General features: G+C 52.7%; 1 protein-coding gene across 4 annotated transcripts in view; it reads left to right on the top strand.

Annotated features, from left to right (window-relative positions):
* Window positions 1-25,133, top strand: part of Zmiz1 (zinc finger MIZ-type containing 1) — a 203,552-nt gene that overhangs the window by 22,359 nt on the left and 156,060 nt on the right. For all 4 annotated transcript variants that reach the window (XM_052189896.1, XM_052189899.1, XM_052189898.1 and 1 more), the window contains exon 2: window positions 21,306-21,410. The gene's annotated coding sequence lies outside the window, so the exon portion shown is untranslated. The remainder of the gene's footprint in view (window positions 1-21,305; window positions 21,411-25,133) is intronic.

Here is a 25,133-nt window from a genome sequence, read left to right on the forward strand (position 1 = left end):
TGAAGCTGTGTTGACTACCTGCTTCTCAGGCTCTTTTGAAAATGGAAGCCTACAGTAGCTGTATCAGATGGCCTGGCCCTGCCAACTGGGTGGGTGGGTGATTTGGTACAAATCCAGCAGTTCAGTGTCCTCTTTAAAAGTGTGTGGGCTGGGAAAACATTCAGTCGGTAAAGAGCTTGTTGCACAAACACGGGGACCTGCACTCAAGTGAAAATACCACCACTGGGTATGGTAGCCTGGTGCTTGTAATGTCAGCACTGGGGCGGCAGAGATGGAAGGACCCCTGGATTTTGGTGACCAATCAGTTTAGCTTAATTGTTGAGCCCCGGGTCTCTCTCTCTCTCTCTCTCTCTCTCTCTCTCTCTCTCTCTCTCTCACACACACACACACACACACACACACACCAAGCACACACACACACACACACACACACACACACACACCAAGGTGGTGGGCTGGGCTATCGACTCAGTGTGTAAAGGAGCTTGCTACTCAAGCCTGGCAGCCTGGGTTTCAGTCCTGGAATGCCACATAAAGGGGGAGAGAGAGACACACACACACAGAGAGAGACAGAGACAGAGACATCACTCCCAAAAGTTGTCCTCTGACCTCTACCTATGTGCTGTGGCATGTGTCCTGCCCCAACGACAACAATAATAGCGATAACACTAACAATAACAACAACAATGATCTTCAAAATCAAGGTGTCTGACAGCTGCTGAGGAGCGACCCCCAGGTTTGACTTGTGGCCACCACAAGTGTGCTCATGGACATACACTTGCACATACACCCATTCATGTCTGCCCATATGTACACAGAGGGAGGAAAGGAGAGAGAGGGGGAGGGAGAGGACGCAGATGCCTAGAGGCCTGGGGAGCTGCGTGCGTGTGCATTCACACTGGTTCACACCCTGCACTTGCTCATACAGGAAGGGACCAGGTTGAATACCCCTGAGAGGTCGGAGGCCCTCAGGGCACAGGGCGCGTGGCCCTGCAGTACTCTAGGTTCACGGTGCCCTTCTCTCACTTGTCGGATCTTGGGCAGTCTGACACAATCATTTCCTGGGGACAATGGAGTTGTTAGGGGGATGAAATATAATAATGTATGCTTAGTGTTCAGTGCTGAGCCGGTCCCATGGTGAATGCTCGTAAATAAATTATGCCAGTAATATTTATTTCAGGGGAAAACTCTATTTTCAAGTCAGAATGCTATCTATTAAGTCAAATGTTCCCCTGATTTAATTCCAGATAGCACTAAATAACAATAATAACATAATAGCCATGGTTTGGAGACTGCCCCAAGAGGTCGGGGCTGTGCCTCTGAGCTTGCTTCCTGATGGGAGCTCTTGTGCAGAGGCAACCCTGAGTGCCTGCCTAGCCTAGCCTTGCCTGGCTGCCTGGGGCTGCCTGCTGTCCGGCTGCTCTACAGGGTAGCTGCGGGTGTTTGCGTCTTTCTGACCCTCTGCTAAGTGCAGCTTCACCTGAGCACTAATTTCTGGACCTGCATTTCTCTGGCCAAAGCAACCACAGCTATGAAGAGAACGCCCCGTGCATTTTTTCATTCAGAGATGCCATGGCTTCTATACCTCTGCAGTGCTATGAGTCTTACGTTCCCAGGGGCCAGTTCTCTTCATAGGGCCCAAGCCATTCTGGGGTCTCTTCCTGGGTCCTCACTTCTCGCCCTGATTCATGGTCAGGTGGAAACATCTACAAACAGAGGTTCCAAAGCTACTGTAAGTATGCACTGCTCATGGTGAACTAGGGAGCCATTTTTCCAGTTGGGGAATTCAAAAGTCCCCGGAGATGGCTGAGATCATAGGCCTCTCACTCCTGTCTTATGTCCCAGGTGATTGACAGCACTTACTGCTATTATGCATTTCACTTAAGTGGTGGGAGCACAATTTGATCCTATCTCCTGATCTCAAGACCTGCCTACTGGCCCTGCTGTCCAGAAAGTTTCTAGGGGAATCTGAATATAGAGAATGGTCAAGATGGGGAGCAGGGGACAGGTCTCCACAGTGAGCTAGATATGAGAACGTGGGACCCAGCTTCTGGCTGCTGGAAGGGGCAGTTCAGCTCTGCGACAACTGATGCTGTTCCAGAATTTCTTTATCCTAAATCACTGTCTCCAGGGATGGACAAGGGCTTGGGATCTACTAAGGCCAAGTCTCTGCTGGGCACTGTGGACAAGATGGTGACCCTCAAGTTAAGATTCCTGTCTGTGGGGAGTCAGAGAGAAAGCACAGGTAAAGGCACCTATCAACTACACCTTTAATTCCAGTTAATGGCCAAGAAAGGAACAAGTGCTGGTGGGAAACTCTGGGAGGTGGGCTGCAGGGGCTGATCAGGCTATATGATGGTGCCAGTGGGGTTAAGAGTGTGGGCAAAGGCTGGTAACTAAACTCAGACCTGCATGGTCAGGGACATGGGCAAAGGACAGAGACATGGCTGGGGGACATGGGCAAAGGACAGAGATAAACACCTTGCACATCTTCAGCCTCATCTGCTCCTGGATGAGCAGGAGTGGTGAGCCTGTCACAGGCATGAATCCAGTTCCGGGTTGTGGCCCACAGATGACAATAGGCTGTACATGGGGCTAACTTCCTGCCCCAGTCAAGGGGCACATAAAGATGACATCACTGTCTGTTTATGCCTCCTGAAGGCCACTTCCCTCTTTGAGGCATGAATGGGAAGTTTGACCTTGGCCCTTGATCCATTGTCCTCCTGAATCCCACCTGCTGTGCCTGGAGACCTTCAGTTGTCACAGAAGGAGCGGGAAGCCTGGTAGTGTGTGTGTGTGTGTGTGTGTGTGTGTGTGTGTGTGTGTGTGTGTGTGTGTTGTGTAAGTTTGGGTTCTCCTGGCCCTGCACCTTTGTTTATTGACTTTGATCCTTGTTCAGGGATCCTTGTGTATGGAACTGTGTCGAATGAAATGTGGAGAACAGAGGATGATAATGAAATCAACTGGACTGTTTCCCCAGTAATTCTAGAGACGGATGCATCATTAATGTTGGTAATACAGTGCCTGTCAGCTCACAAACTTCTCAATAAATGTGCAGCTGGCAAGCTCTGATAGAAATTGGAGGCAAGCGGAGAATGAGATTTGGGGCCTTTGATATATGGGGTGTCAGTGGCACCGTGAAGTTTTTATCAATTTCTGTCACTTTGGGCTTTTGTGCACTCTACATATGTGGTCTCTTTGGCCATTCTCCGCGGGCTATGTGGATGCTGACTGTGCCCCCACATTAGTGTGAGGAAGAGGGGTTGTTACAGGGTCCTCCACATCATCCAGAGGCTGTCCCCTGAGGCCCATTGTTCAGAGCGACACAGACAGGTAGCACCAGAAGCTTCTGGACTGGTCTCATGGGCCACTCAACCAACAAGTCAGTTTTGAGAGAGAGAATTTGTCTCTAGCAGTTCTCCTCAGCCTTCCTAATGCTGCGACCCTTTAATACAGTTCCTCATTGTGATCCCAAACATAAAATTATTCTTGTTGCTACATCATCACTGCAGTTTTGCTACGGTTATGAATCATAACATAAATATTGGTGTTTTCGGGTGGTCTTGGGTGACCCCTGTGAAAGGGTCATTCAGTCCCCTGATGGATCAACACACACAGGTTAAGGACCACTGGTCGAGAGAGACTCAGATTCCCAGATGGAAACCAGAGGTGAAAGTTTGAGCTTAGGGTTGTATGGATCAGAGTTAGAAGGGAGGTGTATGGCTGAACTAGAAGTAGAGAAGGTTAGATAGGAGAATCTGTATGGCCCCAGCCTTAGGACTGCAGATAAATCCAGAGGTTTATGGGGAATGAGGAAATGGACCAGACTGAGCCTAGATGTGTGGGTAAAGGGTGGAAGACATTCAGATGCCGTATAATGTGATGGAGCCAGACTTCTGGGTCCCGGATCCCAACTTAGCAACTGTGTGCAGTGTCCTTCCTTTGTTTAATGGGGATCGGAATGGGAACACCATATATCTTAAGGCTTCTGTGACTGGTCACGAATGAATATTTGTCAGATATCCAAGCTCATCTATCTAGTCAGACACAGCTGGGATTTGAGCTCAAGTGTGACCCTCAAAACCTGGAAGCTTGAGGACCCTGCTGAGGCTGGAGTGCTTATGAAGGACACCACACACACACACACACACACACACACACACACACGGGGTGGGGGCATGAGATCTCAGTTCTTTTCAGAGGTCTGACCCCCAAGGTCAGTGTCACCAGCAAGGAGGTTGATTGTGAGAGGGTTCAATGCTCTCAAGAAAGCTGGAGAAATTGTGAGATCAAGGACCCCGGAGTGTGGCTTCATTAGAATCCATTAGTAACTTGCTGGGGCTCCTGGGGTTTGGATGAAGGAAGCATGGGGTTCAAAACAGAGGAGCCAAACAGAAACCCAGCAGCAGTGCAGGGCTCAGCTCTTCCTCTCATACCACGTGTAGAGTTAGGAGCAGGTCCCAAGAGGCTCAGTCCAGGGAAACCAGAGTGTACCGCCTCCTCTGTTGCAGGGAGAACTGGGCTAGGGAACCCCTCTGCCATGGGCATAGCATCACTGACCTACTGAGCCCTGGCATGGTCTAGGAAGGAGTATGTTGTGCGGGTGCTGGGGACCGGTGGTTTAGGGGCACATTCTGGAAGGTGTATTGTAGGGGTCAGGACTTCCTTTTACTCCCAAGGGGAACGACATGGGTTTCGCTGGAATAGCCCACTGGGTTGATCCTACCACAGTTGGCCTCAACTGCTGCTGTGACATGTGGCAGGCCTTGGAGGAGTGGCCCAGCCTGAAAGCTCAGTGACTCCCTGGGAACAAGACAGACCAGGAGCTTCCCACAACATGGGAGTCTAATGAGCCCTGCCCAGGGAGCAGGCTGCAGTCAGCCTGTTAGGGAAGAGCAGTCAGGGAAGACTTCCTAGAGGAGAAGGCCTTTGAGCTACACCCAGAAGGATACCCTGTTTCCGGCAGAAAGAGTCTAGAGGGGACATCAGCTTTAACTGCCTAGGGCCTGAATATACATCATGGAGGTCTTAAACAGCCACCGTGCCTCAGAGGACTCAGGTAAGGAGTGATGCTCCCGGATCCTATTTACAAAGCAATCCATGCAGTGGCTATCAGAGGGCTTTTCTTACAGTCCCCAGAACCCTGCTGTGGTCCAAGAGGTACAGCATCTGAGGCTCAGCACACAGATCCTGGGGCTTTTTAACCAGATGCTTAGCCAATCTCAGCATAGCTGGACAGGTGCCCTGGAAGGCAGGTGGAGAGCTGCAGGTCTGAGGAACCATGTAGCTTCAGGACAGGGGCCACCGGAGAGAGGGGGCGGAGCTAGAGCTTACTGTGTATAGAAGACTCTAGAGGGAGCCTGGGAGGGGGCTGCGAGGGCAGGGTGTATGTACACTTGGCTGGAGCAGAGAGAAAGGAGAAGCAACCTCTTCCCCTGGGGGTGATTCAGCACAGACTCACACATGCCTTCCCGCGCTTCCCTGTGTGGTTGGGTTGAGGAGGGAAAGGGCTCAGCCCAAGGGAGCTACTGTCTGTCTAATGGAGAGGGGAGTGCAGCACAGTCAGGGAGCTGAGCGCACTCTGATGGGACAGTGGGACGTAGGGGGTGATTCCTGAGCCAGAAAGGAGGGGTAGGGACGTGGAAGGACATGCACCAAGAAAAGCAAGCAAAGGGATGAATGAGCAGCAGGGGAGACATGACAGAGGTACACCTCTAGAAGTAGGGGACTCGGCCAGGCCTCCCAGGCAGAAGGTCCTGGCTTCTGTGTCTGCTTCGGGAAGGTCAGTGCTTGTGTGACAGTGACCCCTCGGTGTGTTTTTGCATGGTGTAGCCATACTGATGGAACTGCAGGCCAGAGAGGACATCAGCTGTGCATGCAGGGAGGGGTTCTCTCTAGATAGGGTCTACCACCTGCCTCTTGGATGTTAAAGTCCAGGGTAAACCAGGTCAGAGAGGGAGGGAGGCCCAGGGTCAGGTGACAGCTGTCCTGGCAGGTGTGCCATCATCTGGCATGAGGACTGCTGTGGGGCCCGGGGAATGGCCTCATTTCTCACCTAGCTCCCGGCTGCCAACATGTCCGTGGTACTATGGGTAGCTGGCCCTCCGTACTGAGCATGCTCTGTGAGGAACAGGTGTCTATTCCCCTACCGGCAGTTGGCACAATGAATAATCAAGGACCAGAGCAAGCTAGTGACCTGCCTTAGCCACACAGCAAATAGGGTCCCGTGCCGCCGCCGCGATCCTGGAGGCTTCAGGATAAACTGGTTGGGCTAGGATCTGGCCAACTCTGCTATCACTCAAAACACACTTCCCTCAAAACACACATGCAGGCCCATGTGCCTGCTCGGCGTGTCTTCACCCTACGTAAAAACAGAGGCATCAACCAACCCAGGAAGGCCTGGCCAAAGCCTAGCTTGGACCAGGCCTCCTAGGATGGCAGTAAAGTCCCTGAGCCCGCTGACTGAGAAGCAGAGTCCCAGCTCTTGCAAGCATAAACATGGCTATTTTTAGCCCTCACAGGGCTGTGAATGTAGCAATGTGACCTGAATTTGGCTTGGCCCCCTCATCCTGCCCCGCCCCAGGACAACAGGCCTCTCCTGCCCCTGACTCTCCCCACCGTCTCAAGGCAGGGCTGCGAGTTACTGGGCATGCTGAGGGAGGAAACTGGACTTGCTCAGGCAGGGGCCCTTGAAAGGATGGCCAGGATCCAGTCAGGCCCATGTGGAGACCAGCTTGGCTTCAGGGACGGGATGTGGTAGGCAGGGGAGGTGGCATTCAAGTCTCAAAGGAGATGTGGGAGCCGTCCATGTTCTGTGTTTTTCCGTGGTGCTGAGTACCCCGCTGGTCTGGCTGGGCCTCAGGAAGCCTGGATTCTGCCCCTGCCTCCCAGACTCCCAGAGAGTGGAGGCTGTTCTCAGGCCTCAGCATCGGTATCTAGGGAGTTGGAGACCTTTCAGATGTTTCTTCACCGTTTCCTTCAGCAAGCCCTGAGCTCTCTCATTTTGTACACTGGGCATGACCACAGAGACCAGCCTGACTAGGAGCCTGCCTTTGTAGGTTGCTGTTGTTGGGCAGAGATGGGGTGGGACCGTGGAGGGCAGAATAAATACATACATAAGCAATCAGCCTGTGCAGCATGCAGTGTAGGAATGACATTGGGTGTTGCTGCAGAAGAGTGTACGTGTGTGTGTGTGTGTGTGTGTGTGTGTGTGTGTGTGTGTGTGTGTATAGCTAAGGGTACCACAGGAAAGGACCTCTTGGGAAACCGTGGAGCTGCTTGCAGTGTGGGCCTGGGATTTGAGAGGGAAAGGTAAGTGCAAAGGCCCTGGGGCAGGGATTCGTTTGGCATCTGAAAGTACTTGTGGAGTGAGCAGCAATGAAGAGGAGTTTATAAAATGAGGTAGGTGAGCGGAGACCAGACGCACACAGGGTGGAGGTAGCAAACAGGACAAATTACACCAGTGGAGGGAACCGTGGGCCTGTGAGCACATGATACGAGGGTCTATCAAGTGGCAAGTAATTTGGCTGGGGGCAGCCTCAGAGCCAAGGACAAATGCTTGGTTTCCACATCCTACCTATGGGTCTTGGGCCTGGGCCCCTGGGGGGTGGACATCAGTTGATCCAGAAGGAACAGTGGAGAAAGAGAGGAAACTGGATAAGGGAAAGCAGAGAGTGAAAGGGCGGTGTCATGGCGGATCACTAGTTGGCCGTGTCTGTTGACATCCAAGCAGAGAGAAGCTTTACAGATCAAACCCTGGGGCACTCTGCCAACCTCCCGGGGCAGTGTGGGTGGGACTGACCTGGCCTTTGTTTCTGTGCATCTGGAACCGTGGCTCCCTGAAGCCTGACCTGTAGGTTGCCTGTGCTGGGTGGAGCGGTGTGCAGTGGGTGGAGTCTGTAGCCCTGGTACAGAGGGTTAGAAACCCCACCTGGAAGAGTAGAGCTGGCATGCTCAGGAGCTGTGTGCCTCGGGCATGGAACACTGTTCACTTTCTCCTGGCCCTGGGCCCTGGGTGTCATTGCTATTCCCTGTTCTCAGCTGGGAGCTTCGGATTGGGACATAGCAGCTGCCTCTGCTGTACCCACTGAGGTGTGGGGCTTTTCATGACAGATGCAGTTTCCCTGTGTTGTGTGCTAGCCAGCACCTTGGACACAGCTTCCTAAGCCTTTGTGTTTCTACCTGAGACTCCACAATGCAGTGGAAGATCCTCAGAGCTTTGGTACTGGAAAGGTCATTTTGTGAGTTAGTCAGGGCTGGTAGGCTGGGGCTGGCAGAGCCCAAGGGAGCCTGTTAGTGTGGGATAAAGCAGAGAAGGCTCTGATAGCCATTTATTGCAAAAGCCCCTGCACAGGCTTTGGCCTGGTTGATGGTGACGTCGTGCTGTGGCCATGGGCATTATGGAGGTCAGTAAACTTCTGTAAGCCATGGGTGAGTACCAGGTTAGCTCAGCTGTCTTTCTCCAATCCTACACTGAAACTAGAATCTAAATTTTGGGGTGAGGGCTTAGCTCCTTTACTGTTGAGGTTTCTCTGAGAGCCATAATCCCAGGAATCCAAACCTAACAAGGAGGCTGCAAGCCCCACTGATCCTAATGGTAACCTTGAGGACTATCTGTGTGTCTGTGTCTCATGCTGTGTGTGTGTGTGTGTGTGTGTGTGTGTGTGTGTGTGTGTGTGTGTGTGTTTGCTGCTCTGGGTTTGTGCTGTGATAGAAAGTGAGGAAAAAGAGCAGATGTTGCAACCAATTGTCACCAAACTGTCATGAAATGCTATAAATATTTTCTAAAAGACAAACTTCCCAGGCTGATGCATTAGTACCTGCTCAGAAGCTGACTCCTGAAAATTAAGACAAACAACCTCTTAAATCATAGTTGTTAACCTCAGGTGTAAAAGCTGTTAGCACAGCCACGGGTCAGGGTGACTGCACAACACAGGGGGGGGGGGGGGGTAAAGGGGGGGCTTGGCTGACGCAGAAGGCTTGGATAACCTGGCTTAGCCTCTCGCTGCTCTGTGCCTTTGAGTCGGTGAGGCCATGTCTCTGAGCCTCCTCATTTATCAACAGAGTGATCAGCCCTCAGATCCTGTGAACCTTCAGACGGCCTCACACTTCTAAAACCATAGAGATGGCCGTGCTGGATGACTCAGGACCAAGGGGTTCTGTCTGTCCACAGACTGCTCTTCCTCTTAGAAAAGGACAGCTTCCAAAGGCCAAAACACTTACCTTGCTGTTACCGTCTTCTGACAGACCAGGACTGCCGGGGGCTCCAGCCTGTGATGGACCATGGACCATGGCACTGTGTTCTTGAGTCCGCTCTCATCTTTAACTTGTATTCGTGGTGGCTAATGCTGATTTCGGTAGTGCTGACATTTTTTTAGAAATGTATTTAAACAGAAGTTGCAAGTTGACTTCAAGTGGAACATTCTGAGAACATCCATTAGGAGAGGAGGGGCAATAAGAAAGAGCAGGATGGCAATTGGGATGGTGTTTGGGCTGCCCTTCCTCTGAGGGCTCACGGAGTTCTGTCTTGGAGCTATAGCTAGGGAAGGCTGCTGGAAGGACAGATCCTGGTGGCCTGTCACTGCCTCTAACAACACATGGAGAAATCCCAGGCCCAGGGCCCAGACAGAAGGAAGCTGATGTGCTTCTTCAGGGTTTGAGCAGAGAGTCTGGAAGGGTCTACAACACAAGCATCTCACACCCACAGTGTGTTTCCCGTGAAGATCTCAAACCGGGTCCCAAGTTTGCACCTGCCAGCTGGTATCTCCCAGGCCAGAACCAAGACTAAGCCTTGTCTACACTGGCAGTGGTTTATCCCAGTAGGGAGTGACTGTTGTCCCACAAGCAGGGATGTCAAACACTTTGTGTTATGCCCTGTCTAGGAATGATAGCCCAGAGAGCCATGCAGGATGATAATTCTAAGGCCACACTGGAGTGAACAGTAAGAGAGAACAGGGATTGATTAGTGATGCCTGCCATAGGTGTGGGAAAGGAGCTCGGGGGATACTTTGCTATCATTAGGTACCCAGGATCCTGTAGCTGGATCCCATTGCATGCCCTAGAGCTGAACCCTGAGATGTGTTAGCAAGTGATGGAACCTACAAGCTCCTGTTAGGACTCAGCGGCTGCTCCTGGGGTAGCCCTTGGGGTCAGCCCAGGATTAGATACAGTGTAGGTGATCAGGAAGTATGTCAGCCAGTGTCTAAATGGGTCATTACAGGAAGAGATACAGAGGTGTGACCATGGGGAGCACTGGGGCCAAGGTTATCCAGGCGTCATGTGCATGAAACTCCTCACCCCATGTGATTCTAGGTGGATAAGTGCCCCGGATTTTCCAAAGTACCTCTGGTTTCGGGTCCCCAAATAGTGTTCTTTAGTGGCTCCACCCGCATTAGAAGTATCATTTGGGGACCCCAGCTACTCTTTTGTCATTTCCAGAGCCTTTAACTCCACCATTGCCTTCATGCCTATGCTTCACACCCCACGTTGCCCGCGCCGGGAGGACAGGCCCTGTTCATTTCATTTAAGAGCTGAAGAGATAGAGCCCAGGGTTGGCAAAGGACTTGCTTGCGATCACACAAAAGGTGAATGCAGTACCCTGGCCTGAACCAGTGGTACCCATCTCTGCGCCCTTCAGCATCCATTCACACTGACGGCTCAAAAGATGGCGGTTCGGTTCCCACACATGGTGTTTAACCTTGACTGGCTCATTCCCTTCAAGTCTCAGTGGCCTGGAAAGTGAGACCTCTGCCACCCAACGGCCTAGCGTGAGCTCTGCCCACTTTCTTTCCCTTTGCTCGTGGACCCATCAGATAGATGGTTATCATCAGCATGCGGGCGGTTGTGGGAGTCCCCAGTTCATGGTGTATACACATGCAGGGTAGGGCTTGGAGGCTCCAGTGCTGTCTTATTTTTCTACTGTGCAGAGTAGCGGGGCTCTTGGCAGGAGCAGCTTGTGGTCTGGCTACTGGGCATGAAGACCTAGAATGCCTGAGCCCACTGGACAGAGGGATGGTGGCTGTACCCACTGTACGGAGAGAGGGAGGGGTGCCAGAAAGATTCATCCTGTGCAGAGAGGCAGCTGGGAGCAGGGATGGGGTGGGGACTAGAGAGGACACCAGACAGGTGTGAAAGGATACGGCCAGCATCTGTCTCAGTTCCGACCCAAGCTAGCACCCCACAGCATCTGAGGAGTCTTTGGATGAAACTCGGGGCTCTAGGCAACCACAGGGCAAAGCTAAGAAGAGCTAGTTCTTAGCAAGCCTTTTCCCTGGGGGCAGACACAGAGAGTCCTTCCCTGAGGCTTGGCCGCGAGGACTGTCTGGTGTTCACTGTCTGATGAACAGGTTCCCCACCGTCTGTCTGTCTGTCTGCCTGCCTGACTGCCTGCCTGCCTTCCCGGCTGTCTCTGAGGCTCCGCTCGCTCGTCTGTCTGAGCAGCACAAACAGCTCCTCCCCAGTGCTCCAGCACCATGCATCCACTCTCACGCTGGTGGAGACACCAGCGGCCCCATTCAGAGACCTATTCATTCAGCCGCCGGGGCACCGGGCCCGGTTTTAATCATATGTGCTCTACCACGAGCTACAGATGGCTGTATTATTAATAGTCATAATTAATCAGCATCCACGAGATCTTTTTCCCCAGCAGCAGATCCTCAGCTTGAGCAGTCCCGGAGGCCCTGAGCCCATCCCCACTTTACAGACAGGAAGTGATGAGGGCCAAGGGAGGGGGACTCCCCCTGGGTGGAATTGACTGTGGCTCCTTGCTTCAATGCCTGGTCTGGTGACAACCCACAGTGTTCCTGTGGAGGAACTGACTGTGTCCCCTCTCCCACCCTCCTGTGCCCATAGGACTTTAGTCACTGGTAGATGCTATCAGCACTAGCCCTGGAGGCCAGTGCCCAAGCTGTGAATGTACTCTGAGGCTTGGCTGCACGTGGGGGAGGAAAGGTTAGAGCAGGGATGGCCTAACAGTTGGCAGGGCAAGGGGGTCTACCTTGGGTGCAGGTAGGGAGGCAGTCCTGGAATAGGTGGTACCAAATGCCAATATCCTCCCTCTTGTCTGCCCACAGCTGCTGGCCCTTTGTCCTGAGTGCCAAGCTCAGCCGAGGTGATTTAGACAGCTGCGGCAAGTGGCTTCGTGATTTATGGGATTGCTGTGAGCTGTCCCATCGACTCAGCACAGCAGCGGTGAGGGCTCCTCACCCAGTCCTGGAGATGGCTGCCTGCCACCTGCTCTCTATGCTTGTCTCCCTGTCCTGGCCACCTCCGGAACTTCCTTGCATGAGTGTGTACACATATGTCCTGACCCATGTCTGGGAACATGTGCTATGTGCACCACACGCCCTTGCTCTTGATTTGAGTGGAAACGGACAGTGTGCCATCCCGGTGTGCCTGCCAGCACTCGGGGCGGCAGCGGTCCTGTGGGATGGATGTCTGCTTGTCAATCTGTATGCATGCAACTGTGACTGTCAGGGATATGATGGGAATGTCTATAGACACACATATATGTGCAAACAGCCACTGACTTACCTTGTGCTATCTACCTTAACAAGTCCCTATATATGCAAACATGGAATGTACAAGGAGGATGTGTATGCATACACGTATGTGTACACACACATAAATGTTCAGTGTATGCCAGGCATCTAGCCTGATTCCAGGTTCATGGATAAGGTCTTCTGCCCTTATCATTAGGAAAGTGACCATGCCATGAACCCTGCTGGTGGAAGGGAGATAGGCTCATTTGACTTTGGAGCCCTTTACCCACCTTTCTCCCTAACTGCTCCTCCCCCTCCCCCAGAGCACCCCATACAGTCTTCTGATTCTCCCCTACCATGTCTACCAACTGTGAGCCAGACCATAGGAAAAACGCTGTGTCACAGAAGCCCATTTCCAAAGTAGGCCGATGAGGGCACCAACCCAGGTTCTGTCAGGAGCACGTGACGGTGGCCAGTTCCTTCTGCCTCTCCATCCTGTATTTTCCTGTTTGCTAATGGCTTTAGGGGCAGCCATTTTTGAGTGAGGTTCAGGTGGAGCTTGCTAGCTGGATCACTGGCTAAGCCAGGCCCCTTCCCAGTCGGGCTTTGGGTTCCCCATCTGTCACATGGTGCTAATGACCTTCACCAGCTGCCTTGAAGAGCTTTTCACTGTGTTCTGTTTGTCGCGCTAGAGACAGAACCCAGAGCAAGCACTCTTTCTTGATGCAGAATTTTAATAATCTGCCCAGACTGATCTCTGACTTGAAGTCCTCCAGCCTCAGTCTCCTGGGTGCTAGAGTTCCGGTTCTGAGCAAGCCTGCTCAGCTTCACCCGGACATTTTGATGACCAGGTGAACAGAGGGCTCTGTGAAGAAGGCAGGATGACAGGCCAGATGATACCCACAGCACTTGTCAACACTCTAAGCTTGGGCAACCAGGAGTGTGGGGGGCATTAAAGGCTGACAGAGGCCTGGACCCAGATTCTCAAAGAGCTACTCTGACCTGGATCTCAGACAGTGACTTCCTCTTTAGCTCCATCCAAATGTCGGTGAAATTTGGAGTACACCTTTCACACTAGCGTGTCAGTCTTTGTCCATGCAGCGGAGGAAGGACAAGGGTCACATATAGTGAGTGCTCGAAGCAGTGGCACCCATCACTCTGTTCAGTGGCCTTGTATAGGTGGCCCTGAATCTGGAAAACCAGATGAGTGCACACTGTATGGCATTGCACCAGGATAGGATGTATGGTGCTACACCAGGATAGGATGTATGGTGCTGCACCAGGATAGGATGTATGGCACTGTACCAGGATAGGACATACGGCACTGCACCAGGATAGGATGCCTATTTGTGAGGTTCTGTCAGTGCGCTAGACTTCTCTCTACTACAGTCAGCTATGTAGCACCTAGGCCTTTGTAGGGTGGAACGCTGAGGAATGAGGCAGTTGTTTCTGGGTCTTTGCTGGCTTTAGAAGAACTGGCATTTGGCACCACCCAGCTCCCCTACTCGAGGCTTGAGGTCACCTTTATCTGCTACCTTTGGTCCACAGGGCAGCTGGACGCGGGCCCCAAAAAGGAGACTGAGGAGATGGAGAGCACAGCACCACCCATCTCAACCCTAGGAGAGCCGCAGGCCCTATATTAACTCGGCAAACTGCCAGCCCTGGACTTAGACCTGGGGGATTCCAACTGAGCCCTGTGTCCAGTGGGGCCCTGGTGGTGCCAGCTTCCTGGTGGTTGCAAGGGTACAGAGGAGTTGAAAAAGGTCCTAGCAAAAATGGGTCCCAGGAACTCAGGGCAATTCGGGTAGACCTCACGGAGACATAAGCAGGCCAGCAGGGGCTTGACAGGGTGAGTGGGTGGGGTAGGGGGGTCGCTGGGCTTAGGTAGAAGGCAGGCTAGAATGCATATAGACTTCAGGGGACAGAAAGGGTTTGGCTATGGCTAGCTGGAGAGGTCGGTCTGATAGAAGGGTTTGGTTGAGAGGACAAAGGTTTGGAATGGGTCTTGGGAAAAGGCAAACCCTCTCCTATTAGCCATCAGGGCTTCTCTGGCTCTGCACCGGGATAGGATGCCTATTTGTGAGGTTCTGCCAGTCTTGCCTCTTGGTAAACAGAGGCCACAGGGTAAAGCAGATGGCCAGTGTGGGGGGGAGGGGTGGCCTCCGGCATGAGCCAAGCGAAGCCAAGTGGCCCACATAGTCCAGAGTTGAAGACCTTGGCACAAGCACTTGAGCTCTCAACTTGAAAGTTAATGATTCATTTGTGGCCAATTTCTGTTGGCATTTGCCTGGAAATTCCCAAGCCTGACCCTTCCTTTGGCTCAGGAACTCCAAGAATACAGTCTCATTGCTTTTGGCTAAGAGCATCTCACCCTCTCTCTGGGAACAGCTTTTAAAACTGCCGTAAGACCTCTCTGCAGGTTATCCCTAAGGAAGAACTGGTTCTGGGTGCTGGGCTGGGAACTGGGTTAGGTGATTTGGAGTGTAATAAAGTGAGAGACTCACCCTGACCCTGTGTACCAAGTGCCAATGAAAGGAGCCCTGTTGGTATTTGATGTCCCCCAGTTACCTCAGAACAGATGTGACCAGAATCCAGTCTAAGGTAATGTGGAAAGTGTGCATCAGTCACAGCCGGAGAGAACAGGATTGGGCTGGGTAGAGGATGCACTGTCTTTGCAAAGGCCCTGGGTCAAGACAGTCCAGGAAGGTTGAATAATTGTCGTATGACTGGCGAACAGAGGTTTCTGTGAACACAGCAGTAAGTGAGGAGCTAGGAGATTGGGGAGTTTGACCACAACAAGTACTCGCAATAGGAAGTCAGAGCTGGAGCCAGGTACACTTGTTTGGGATTATGGAGCCATTTGCCCGTTTGGGTCTTGATCTTGATGGTCAGCAAGACTTTCTAGATAGCCTGCTCCTGAGTTCTGCTCAGGGCCCGCAGGTTTCTGTGTGAAACCTGAATTAGAGAGAAGAGATCGTATGTGACAACCCAAAGGGGTAATGATTGGATACACAGGAACCCTGAGACTTTGGTAAGAGCACAAGGAAGGGAGAGACCGAAGCATGACATCATCCTGAGTCGAGGTGACCAGAGCAGTGTTGATTGGAGTCAACCTCAGGAATTCCATGCTCTTTGCAGGCTGTATGCAGCTACTCTGGAGGTCACCCCTGTCCCATGGGAGCCATGTGGCTTTCCCCAGTATCTGTCAGTGTGTGTACAGGCGGAGCCCAGGAGGAGACAGTTGGTGGCAGAGTAGGGTTTGATTCCAGAGTCTCACTTCTGCATTGGCTTGATGTCCCCATCCATACCTCTGTTCCATAGGTTCCTGAAACCCGAGGGATATTCCCTAAATCCCAGACCACTCTTTCTGAATGAAGGTCCAAGTATCTGAGAAAGGGACCTTTGGCTGCTCCCCATTTTACAGACTGAATTTCTCCCAGTGATGCCTTTACAGTCCCTGGCGTGATGGTAAACATCTCCTCTCCATAAAACATCTCCCTGAGACAGCAGCTTGCTCCACCGAGGGTGTGATCCACACTTGGCAGGGCCTCTGCTGCCACAAGTGAGAGCCCTGAAAAACATTCAGGAAGACCAGTGTGTGCTGGGCACGGTTAGAGGAGCTGGGCAGGGTCAGACTGAGCAACCCATCTGGGCCAGGGATCCTCACATGGCCTCTGGCTGCCGCCGGTCCCTCCACTGTGAGGCGGGGCAGTATCAGGTATCTGCTGGCTCCCACAGCCCTGGTGTCTGGGTCCTTGGCATGGTTAGGGCAGCAGTGGGGAGCCTGGCTCCCAAGGGTAGCATTGCCAGGCCTGTCTGTGGCTGAATGCAGCAGGGCCCTGGACCTACAGCCTCCAGGCCTGCGTCACGCTGGCTTAGGTGTCCTGAATCAGAGCCAGGAAATGGAGCTGCCGTACCAGTGTGGTGGGGATACTGGCCAGGGCAGCTAGGGTGAAGCCCAAGCTCCTGCCCGTGTATACTGAGGGTGCTAGCCTCCTATCTATTATGCCTTATGCCTGTGCTCAAGCTGCCATCCCACCTAATCAGCAGCTGCCACCCAAACAGGTCAGGGCAATGTTCAAGCTTTTACCAAGGCTATCCCGTTATTCTACTCCCTCAGAGCAAATTTCCACTCCCGTCTAAGAATTGCCCCAGGAATTACTTCAGTGAATCCTTCCTTGGCGCCTCAGCCACCACTGTCCTGTCTTCTCTGCGTCACCTCCTCAGGGACCTCTGGTTTTGGCTCCACCTTGTATAGCACAGTCTCACAGTCAGTTCTCTTACAAGGGGTTCCTGCCACCGCCACCACCACCACCACTGTTAGCCCCTGAGGGCCTTGAGGCTTGTTTATTTGTGCCTCCCGCAGGCCTGATATATAGTAGGTGCCCAATAAAAGCAGGCTGGATTTAATTAAGAGGCTTCTGAAGGCAGTGCTGGAGTCTCCCTTTGTTAATGATGTGGGGAAGAGCAGAGGTTTGCATGCTTGCAAGTGCAATACCTCACCTCCCTGCCCCCCTACATACCCCTACCCAAGGTGACTGCTGGGGCTGGGGCCAGCCTGCCCCTGGCCTCTCTCCAGCCACTGCCTTCCTCACTAGCAGGAGCCAGCTCCCCGGGCTGCCCGAGTGATCACTCCAGAAAACACCCCAGTGGAAACTGCATGAATGATTGATAAGGGCTGAGAGCTGTTTAATATTTTCCTCCTGTTTAATGGCTATCAATAATTTAATACGCTCTCTGTATGTTTTTAAGAAATAGCACCCATTTTGCCGTCTCCGGTTTAGCGGGCTAAATGATTTAAGTGTTGGAAGTGTGCTCAGAGGATTGAGGTGGAGCGAGCGAGTCAGAAATCTGGAGTCTGGAGCGGGTGGTAATGAGGGCCACCACAGCATCTTGGCTTGGGATGGAGTGAGTGTGTGTGTGTGTGTGTGTGTGTGTGTGTATGTGTGTGTGTGTAAGGGCCCATGCCTTTCTGCTAAGACCAAGATAATTGCTTTTCTGGAACCTTGCTGAACAGCTGTTGCTCCCCAAACCCTGCCGCCCCATGCTAAGCATGGAGCCCTGGGGGGCTCAGGAGAGCCAGACTGGTACCACCACTGTGGGATGAATCCCCCCTCCCAGTCTTACCTCCGCCCCCTCCTGAAGCTTCTATATCATTGTTAATGCTGTGTCCAGGCCATTGGCCTGGAGGGCTGGTATCTTCCAGATGGGCTTGGGGAGATGGAGAGCGATATTCAAAGAGGATAATCTCTGGGCCAAGAAGGATCTGGAAGGTCACCTGCCAGTGTTGCCTATCTCTCCAGATGCAGAAGATCACCTGGGAGGGCTTGTTAACAATTTAAATTCCTGGGCTGTCTTCCAGACCAGCTTTCTCTCCAGGGAGAGGACAGGACACTGTGGGTTCAGCAATCATCTGAATGATTTGGTCCTCAGGGGAGTTTGAGAAATTGAAGTCCAGCTTGCTTCTGATCTCGCCGTGACCCCGTGGGGCCCTCCCTCTGCCTGAATACCTTTAGGGATGCTGTTCTCACTCTACCCACCCCTGCACATACAAACAGCTGCCTTTCCAGCAGACCTCTCCCCGGGGACCTGGTGTTCTTCCCTCACCCAGCCTGGCCACGCTTCGGCTCACCTGTGCATCGCTGCTCCGTAGAGGCTTCCTTTCTTAGCAAAGGGTGTCTGAGGCACGGAGTAGGTGCTGTGGCCTGTGTAGAGTGAGCTGGCTACCCCAGATGACCATTGCCTGCAATTATTGTTGGCACAGTAGGGACAGAAAAAGACCCAAGACCTACATCATCTTGGCCTCTTGACCCTCATGCCTTCCACGGAAGAAGGAAAATAGACCTATCCAAGATGGCGGAATTAGCCTACCTATCAGATAGGTGGTGAGCTAAGGGACTCACATGTCCATTTAGAACAGGGACGGAGCTGGGAAGATGAAGACAAGAGATCCAAGAGGGTTCGTTGTATGTGCCTAGGCCCTAACATTGGGGATCAGCTGAGACTCTGTTACCTCAGCAGGGGTTCCCTACAGGCTGAGCCTGAGGGCTACCCTGAAGTACTGCAGAGGGGTCAGTTCCCATGCCTCTTCCTTGGCCCTTTGAGGCTCTGTGGTCTTATTTTAATAGGTAATTATGGGGCAACGGCACACATTTATGGTGCCCTCTACAATAAGAGAACTCTTAAATCTCCCCATCGGGGAAATCTCTTTGCATCCCCAAGTTCATCTTCACCTTCAGTCTTCACTGGGCATGGAGATGACGGTAAAGCATCTCCTCGTCTGATACTGGCCTATGATGTGTGTCATCTGGAGACAGATCACTGTAGGAGTCTCTCCCATGCGAGAATAAGATGGCATGTACCACCTAACCCTGATGGGCCTCTGCTTGAAGAATCTTTGGAGTCAGAAGAAAAAGACTCAACCTTGTCTGAGATAGGCTCTATTCCCTCCCACTCAGAATTGTACAAGTGCCACATGGGCCCAGAAAAGGATGGGAGAGGGAGGGCGGTCCAGAAGGCTTCCCACAGAATGGGCTACCTGGCATGGTGGGAAAGGGTGGGGCATCCCAGATGCAGAGGTGAGGCTGCTGAGGAGTGCTGAGAGTAGGGAGGTGGAACATGGGGGCAGTGCAGGGAGGAGCCAGACCTGTCACTCAGAACAGGGCTGTTTTTTGTTTTTTTTTCCAGCTGCTATTGAAGTGTTACTCAGGAAAGTGTCCTACCCTACTTATGTAGCTGAATAAATTATCTCAGAGTGAACATGCTTGCATAACCACTGTGCCACCAAGAAACACAACATTCCAGACTCCCTAGAAGGCCTTGTGTTCCTCTTAGATGTCACTCCATTCATGTAAAGGATTCTGATTTGTGGAGCGTGCTCTCCAAAAAGTTGTCTGTTCCACTTTAAAAGGAGTGGTCTGGGGGGAGGGGGAGGGAGCATTCTGCGAGAGACCCCTCCTTCTTGTCTGGGATGACCCTTAGGCTCCTCCAGTCACCTGAGGCCTCCACCCCTACTGGGAAGTGGGCTGGGATGCTGGCTGTACCCTGCTTCTCCTTCCTTTGAGAATGGTTTCTTCTGAGGTCTTAAGCCTTTCAGAGAGTCAGGGTCAGAAAGGGACTAGGTCTCTGTACCCAGCAAATACTAGTTGTGCTGAATCTTATCCCTCAACTCTTGTTCCTTGTGAGCTTGAAGGCTCACACAAGGTCACAGAGGAAGAGCAAACTGCCCCATGATAGAAGCTGCCATTGGTCCTGGCTGTGCTACAGCCCCAAGTTCCCTTGTCTCTTTTTGGCCTTGGTCTGTGTGGTCTCCAAGTGTGTTCTCGCCTGTGGCTGGCTTTCAGACCAGTGCTGTGTTGGCGGGATTTATGTGTGTTACTGGCTATGGTTAGGGCCACCTCCTCCTGATATTTCCAGGGTGTGTGTATGATACACTAATCTGTCCATTCTGTGCTTGTGTTCATGTGCAGTGCTCACTGTGGGGTTGTTGAGCCCAGTACTGATGAACCACCTGGATTATTATATACATGACTGTCCGAAATGGACTTTCTGGGTCCTGGGCTAGCCCAGCAGACTATCTCACACTCTCCTCTAAAGTGGCGATACCAGTGTGTGCGCCACCTGCAGTATTGAGGGTCCAGAAGGGAGTTTTAGGAAGGCTTGCCTGCTGTAGATTGGCTTCCTGGGTGTCTTCGCTCATTGACACCTGTGCAGATGCTACAAGAGGCTCCTAATGCTGCCCTGTCTGAGCCCAGGGCTCAGGGCTCCAGGCTGGAGGAAGGAGAGGTAGAAAGCTAGCAGGCCAGCAGGCTGAGCAATTTTTCCTGAGAAAGCTTTCTTCTCTGTGACACTTTTTCCTCCATCCCTAGGGATTCTACCGTAGCTGATCCCCAACTGTCAGTTGTCTGGGGGCACAGCTCAGAGGAATCTGCCAAAGCAGTCCCCATACCTGATTGTGCCATCAGCCAGGCAAATCTAGGAGACATAATATCCTTCTGGCCTCTCACCTAACTAGGGAATCTTAGGAGGAGAGTGCCCCTGTTAGGGCCTCCGTTTCCTCATTGGTAGAAGAGCTGAGAAAATGTTTCTCTTTCTTTCTCTTTCTCTTAATCTTTCTCTCAATCTTTCTCTTCTTTCTCTCTCTCTCTCTCTCTCTCTCTCTCTCTCTCTCTCTCTCTCTCTCTCTCTCTCACACACACACACACACACACACATACACACCTGTCACAGGTACCACTGTTCTAAAACCAGACAACAGGGAGCCTCTGGGGACGCTCTGGGTGCTCCCTAACTGAAGGCGCGCATCAGCTGGCTCACGGGTTCACCCTCACAGCACCCGGCTTGCTGTCTTCTTTGCTTGACCCCCACGCTCCCTCCAACACCCAGTGGTCCCTGGAGCCCTCCATAACAATGTCCAAGGAAAGGTAGATTAGACCTTTCTGAAGAGACTTTGGAAAATCTGGGAGAGACTTGATCAATACGCCGCAAATCTGCCGAGAACAGAAGCAGGTCGTCAGGGCCTCCAAGCGTGGGAGCCCTGCTGTCTGCCTATAGGCCATAGAGGCCACTGGGGCTGATCCTAGAGTCTCAAGTATGAATTTCTTCTAAGAGGAGCTACAGCCCCTGGTTTCCATGGAGCTCCTCTTGGGCACCTGGCTTTATTCCCCAGGAGGTGGTCTGAGGGACCCGGACAGACATGGTCCTCTGCACAGTCTCTTCTCCAAAGGAAGAAACTGAGGCCCTTCTGAGGGCATGCTAGAGACCAATGGGGGGCTTTCCTGCAGTCCTGAACCCAGAGCTCATTGTCTTCTGTGTTTTCTCTTGCAGGACTCAGACAGCATAGGATCCACTCAGCACCTCCTTCGCCACAGCCTCCCTTCCTCAACATCACAAGAGCCTTGAGCTGTGATTGACTGGCAGGAGCCTTAGCAGGTGAGTGGATGGGACAGCTATATTGGTACTGGAAATCTCCTGCTGAGGGGTGGGCGGGAATCTGTGGCCCCCTGAGACAGGAGATCTGGCTTGAGGAGCTGTGTGGGGAAATGGCTCATTTCCCAGCTTCTTTTTTGTTCCTGAGCTCTGAAGCCAGAGAGAAGACGGTATAGGCCTAGCCTGGTTGTTGGGAGTGTTTTATTCTACCATCAGTGTCCTGTGTAGGCTTGGTAGGGCTCTCCATCCCGCTAAGGAATTTTGCCTTCTAGTTTAATTCACAGAGATAATAACAGTAGTCATAGTAATAATAACATCCTCTGTTCCTGTGGGTACCTGACCGTACACTGGGGCCATTTTCCCTCCATACCTGCCCTTGAGGAGTAGCTGTCACCATCACCAGTGTACAGGTGTGGAGACTGAGCCTCAGTACCTTGCCCAAGGCCATATGCCGTTCAAAACCTAGGTTCAAGGTCAGATCTGTGCACTCTTGAGCCCTGTCCTGGTTTTCCCAACCTGGGGCTCCTTTGTGAGGGTGGAGCTGTAGAGATAACTTAGCAGAAAAGGAGAAGTCTTCTACAAAGTGGCAGTGGTGGAGGCTGGTTGCTACAATCTAGCTTTCTCTGATCAGCTCCCTCTGGAAGTTGGCCGTTTCACATTGAGTGGGGTATCCTGGAGAGGGTGAGCTACAGAGGCAGGAAGGGCCAGGGCCAGAATTGGTATTGATTAACCACGCTGCACCCTAGCTCTCCTTTCTGCTGGATCCCTCCCAGGCACAAGAGTAGCGTCTAAGTTGTGGTAGAAAGCCCAGGAATGAACCCTGGGGAGTGGCCCTCGAGCTGGCTTGGAGAAGGAGAGAACGTTACTATGTTGATCTAGAGGGAAACATGGAAGACCAAACCGATGACACAGCTCAGGCAGAGAGTCCCAGGCAAGCAAGCATTAACTTACAGCCATTTTGCCTGCACCCAAGTACCCATGAGAATCTGCTGGAATCAGGACCAGCTGTATCATTTCCCAGTGGAAAATAAAAACCAAAGTCAGTTGTGCACAGAGTATCAATGATTTCAAGATGGTGATGGCACAGGGAAGTCCTTTAAAGCTTGAGGACCAGTGTGCCAAAGGGTGGTCCCGGAAGCCAGATCTCCATCCAAGTGGAAGCCATCGAGTGAGTGCTCAGGTCCCACCACTTACAGCCACACACAGCCCGCTGACCCTGCACGAGGCCCCCTGGCCTCCGAGCCTCATCCACTGTATGAGCCGCAGTGCCCCCTCCACAGCAGGAGGCTCTGTGATGCCAGGGTCCATCTTTTCCCAAGCAACTTGGGAGAGGCTACATTAGGGTGTGTGGGAGCTCTCTTGGGTACGCTGTGTTCCAGTTTGTCCTACAGTCCCTGTACCATAGTCCCATCCCCACTAAAATGGCCAGCCTGGGTTTTGATATTTCTCAAGTCTGCCAGACCAGGCAGCATGGATGACAAGGGCAGAGAGATGGGATGATGTGGCAGCAGAGGAGCTTTCCGTTTGCAAAGTCTCTTGACTGGACTCCTGACCCCGCCCCCGCCCCCACCCCACCCCCCACTGTTTCTGTCCACTTGGTCTTGTGGCTTGGATGCCTGAAGCCTTCTGAGCCCTGGTGCTTCTTGTGGTTCTCTGCAGTGGGCAAAGTGCTTGCATAACTCATTATATCTCATAAAAGGCATTATTCCTATTGGCTGGATGCAAAAACCGGAGGCTATGAGAGGCCTAAACCCACCCCAAGCTCCCGGGCTGTGGTGAGATCCACCCAGGTCATGAGATGGATGGTGGCCGTGGAGGGTCATACCTGCACTCTGCCGTGGAGTCTCACTCTTTCCTCCTCATAAAATTTAGCTTCAACCCCTTATGACGGAGAGGCTCCAGGTTCGAGGCTGCTGAAGATGACCTAGCAGGTCCTGGAGATCTGGTGCCCCAGAGTAAGGCAGCCCTGAGTCCTGCTCATTCAGAGGGGATACGGCTGAGTCCACACGAAACTTGTGCAGAGGAGAGAAGACTTGAGTTGCTTCTGACCATCACAGCTGGAAAGGCCAGATGCAGAGGAGAGGGTGTCCTGTCAGGCTGTGACCGTCTGTCCCCTCAGTGGCAGGAATGTATAGAGGACAGGCACACTGGATGGCTCTGGTGAACATTACAGGGTTAAGAATGTGAACTCAGGGCCTAGACTCTGGGGTTTCTGCAACTCCATTTCTATATTTTTTTATTGATCCATTCTCAATACCTCTTTGGGTCCCACCTTACTACCTGCAGGTGAAGGGGAGAATCTGCTTTGGGAGGGGTCAGATAGTCAGTATGCCTACAGCAGGGCCTGTGGCTAGGCGGTGGGCAGCAGTCAGGACCTGTGGCTGTGAGAATACGCGGGTGCAGTTCCTAGAGAGAGGCTTGCCTATGGAATCACTAGGAAGACATAGTGGGAAAGGGTGGGGGAGATCTGGGCTCCTGAGGAGGTGATTCCATGCATGTTCCTTGGGCGGCCACATGACAAGAGCCACCCACTCCTGCCCCACCAGCCCCGAGGCTCCAGGGAATGATGTAATCATCTGTCATCTGTGCGCTTGTAGGGCTAAGCATGGTGTGGACTGCCTGAGAAGACCTTGGATGCCAAGGCCAGCACGCAGCAGGCTGGCTGGGCCCAGCCTGAGGTCAGGCAGAACTTAACTTCCAGGGCCGTCTGTGGCATGCCTGTCAGTCTTCAGTCCAGCTGAGAATGCATACGCCAGCCCCTGCCCGGAATTTGTGGCCTCCAAACCACCCCTCCACCAGCAGCCTCTGCAGCCTGCCCCGCCCCCCTCCCCCCCCCCCCCCCCACCTCTTGTTACTCCAGCCTGGAGCTGGAAATAGTCTACAGTCTGCTGCTCATTCCCTCCCCTGCGGGTTAGCAGGATAGGGCTGCCTTTCCCTCAGGTCTGCTCTGTGACCTCGGATAAGTCCCTGCCCTTCTCTGATGCTGTTCCTTAGCCTGTACAACCAGAAGGTAAACCTAAAGGCATCAAACCACCCAGTGAAAATTGAGTTTGTCCTATTGTACAGATGAGGAAACTCACAACACAGCACAGAGAGGCTAGGAAACCTGCCCAGAGTCACACAGCCATCGGCGGAGCTGGGATCAAGCCCAGTTTTGTCTGAAAGCTGTATGTTCTCCCTGCTGCCAGATTGACTCTCACAGGCACTGGTACCATGCTGGGCCCTCACAGTGTGAGACCAAGGCAGCGCTCACAGAACTGCAGTGGACAGGCACAGAAGTGACCAGTCAGTGAGGGTGAAGACCAAGGAGGTAGCCAAGAAGTCTGCTCGGAGGAGGAGAAGCACCATGGCGCTCCTCACGGGTCTCCCGGGGTGTCTGTGTATCGTGGGAGCCTCACAGACAGCCAGGAAGATCTGTTCAGCCACAGCTGGAAGCAGGTGCTTCAGCTACTCCTGAGGGCCCCGGAGGCTCACACCCAGTTTGGCCTGGCTTCTTCTGTAATGAGAACAAGGGCAGCTTTCTGGGGGCATAAGCCTCCAACCTCAGCCTCCATACTGGAGATAGAACCAGAGCCTCCTCGGTTCCCAGGAACAGGGATAATGATGGATGACTTACTTTCGTAGCTGTACCCTAGGGTCCCAGCAGGGCTTGAAGCCCCCAGTTACCTTTCCTGAGAGGAAAATCCTCCCTCCCCAAAGGCAGGAAGAGGACAGTCCAAAGGGGAC

Source organism: Apodemus sylvaticus, chromosome 8 (assembly GCF_947179515.1).
Source record: "Apodemus sylvaticus chromosome 8, mApoSyl1.1, whole genome shotgun sequence".
Lineage (NCBI taxonomy): Eukaryota > Metazoa > Chordata > Mammalia > Rodentia > Muridae > Apodemus > Apodemus sylvaticus.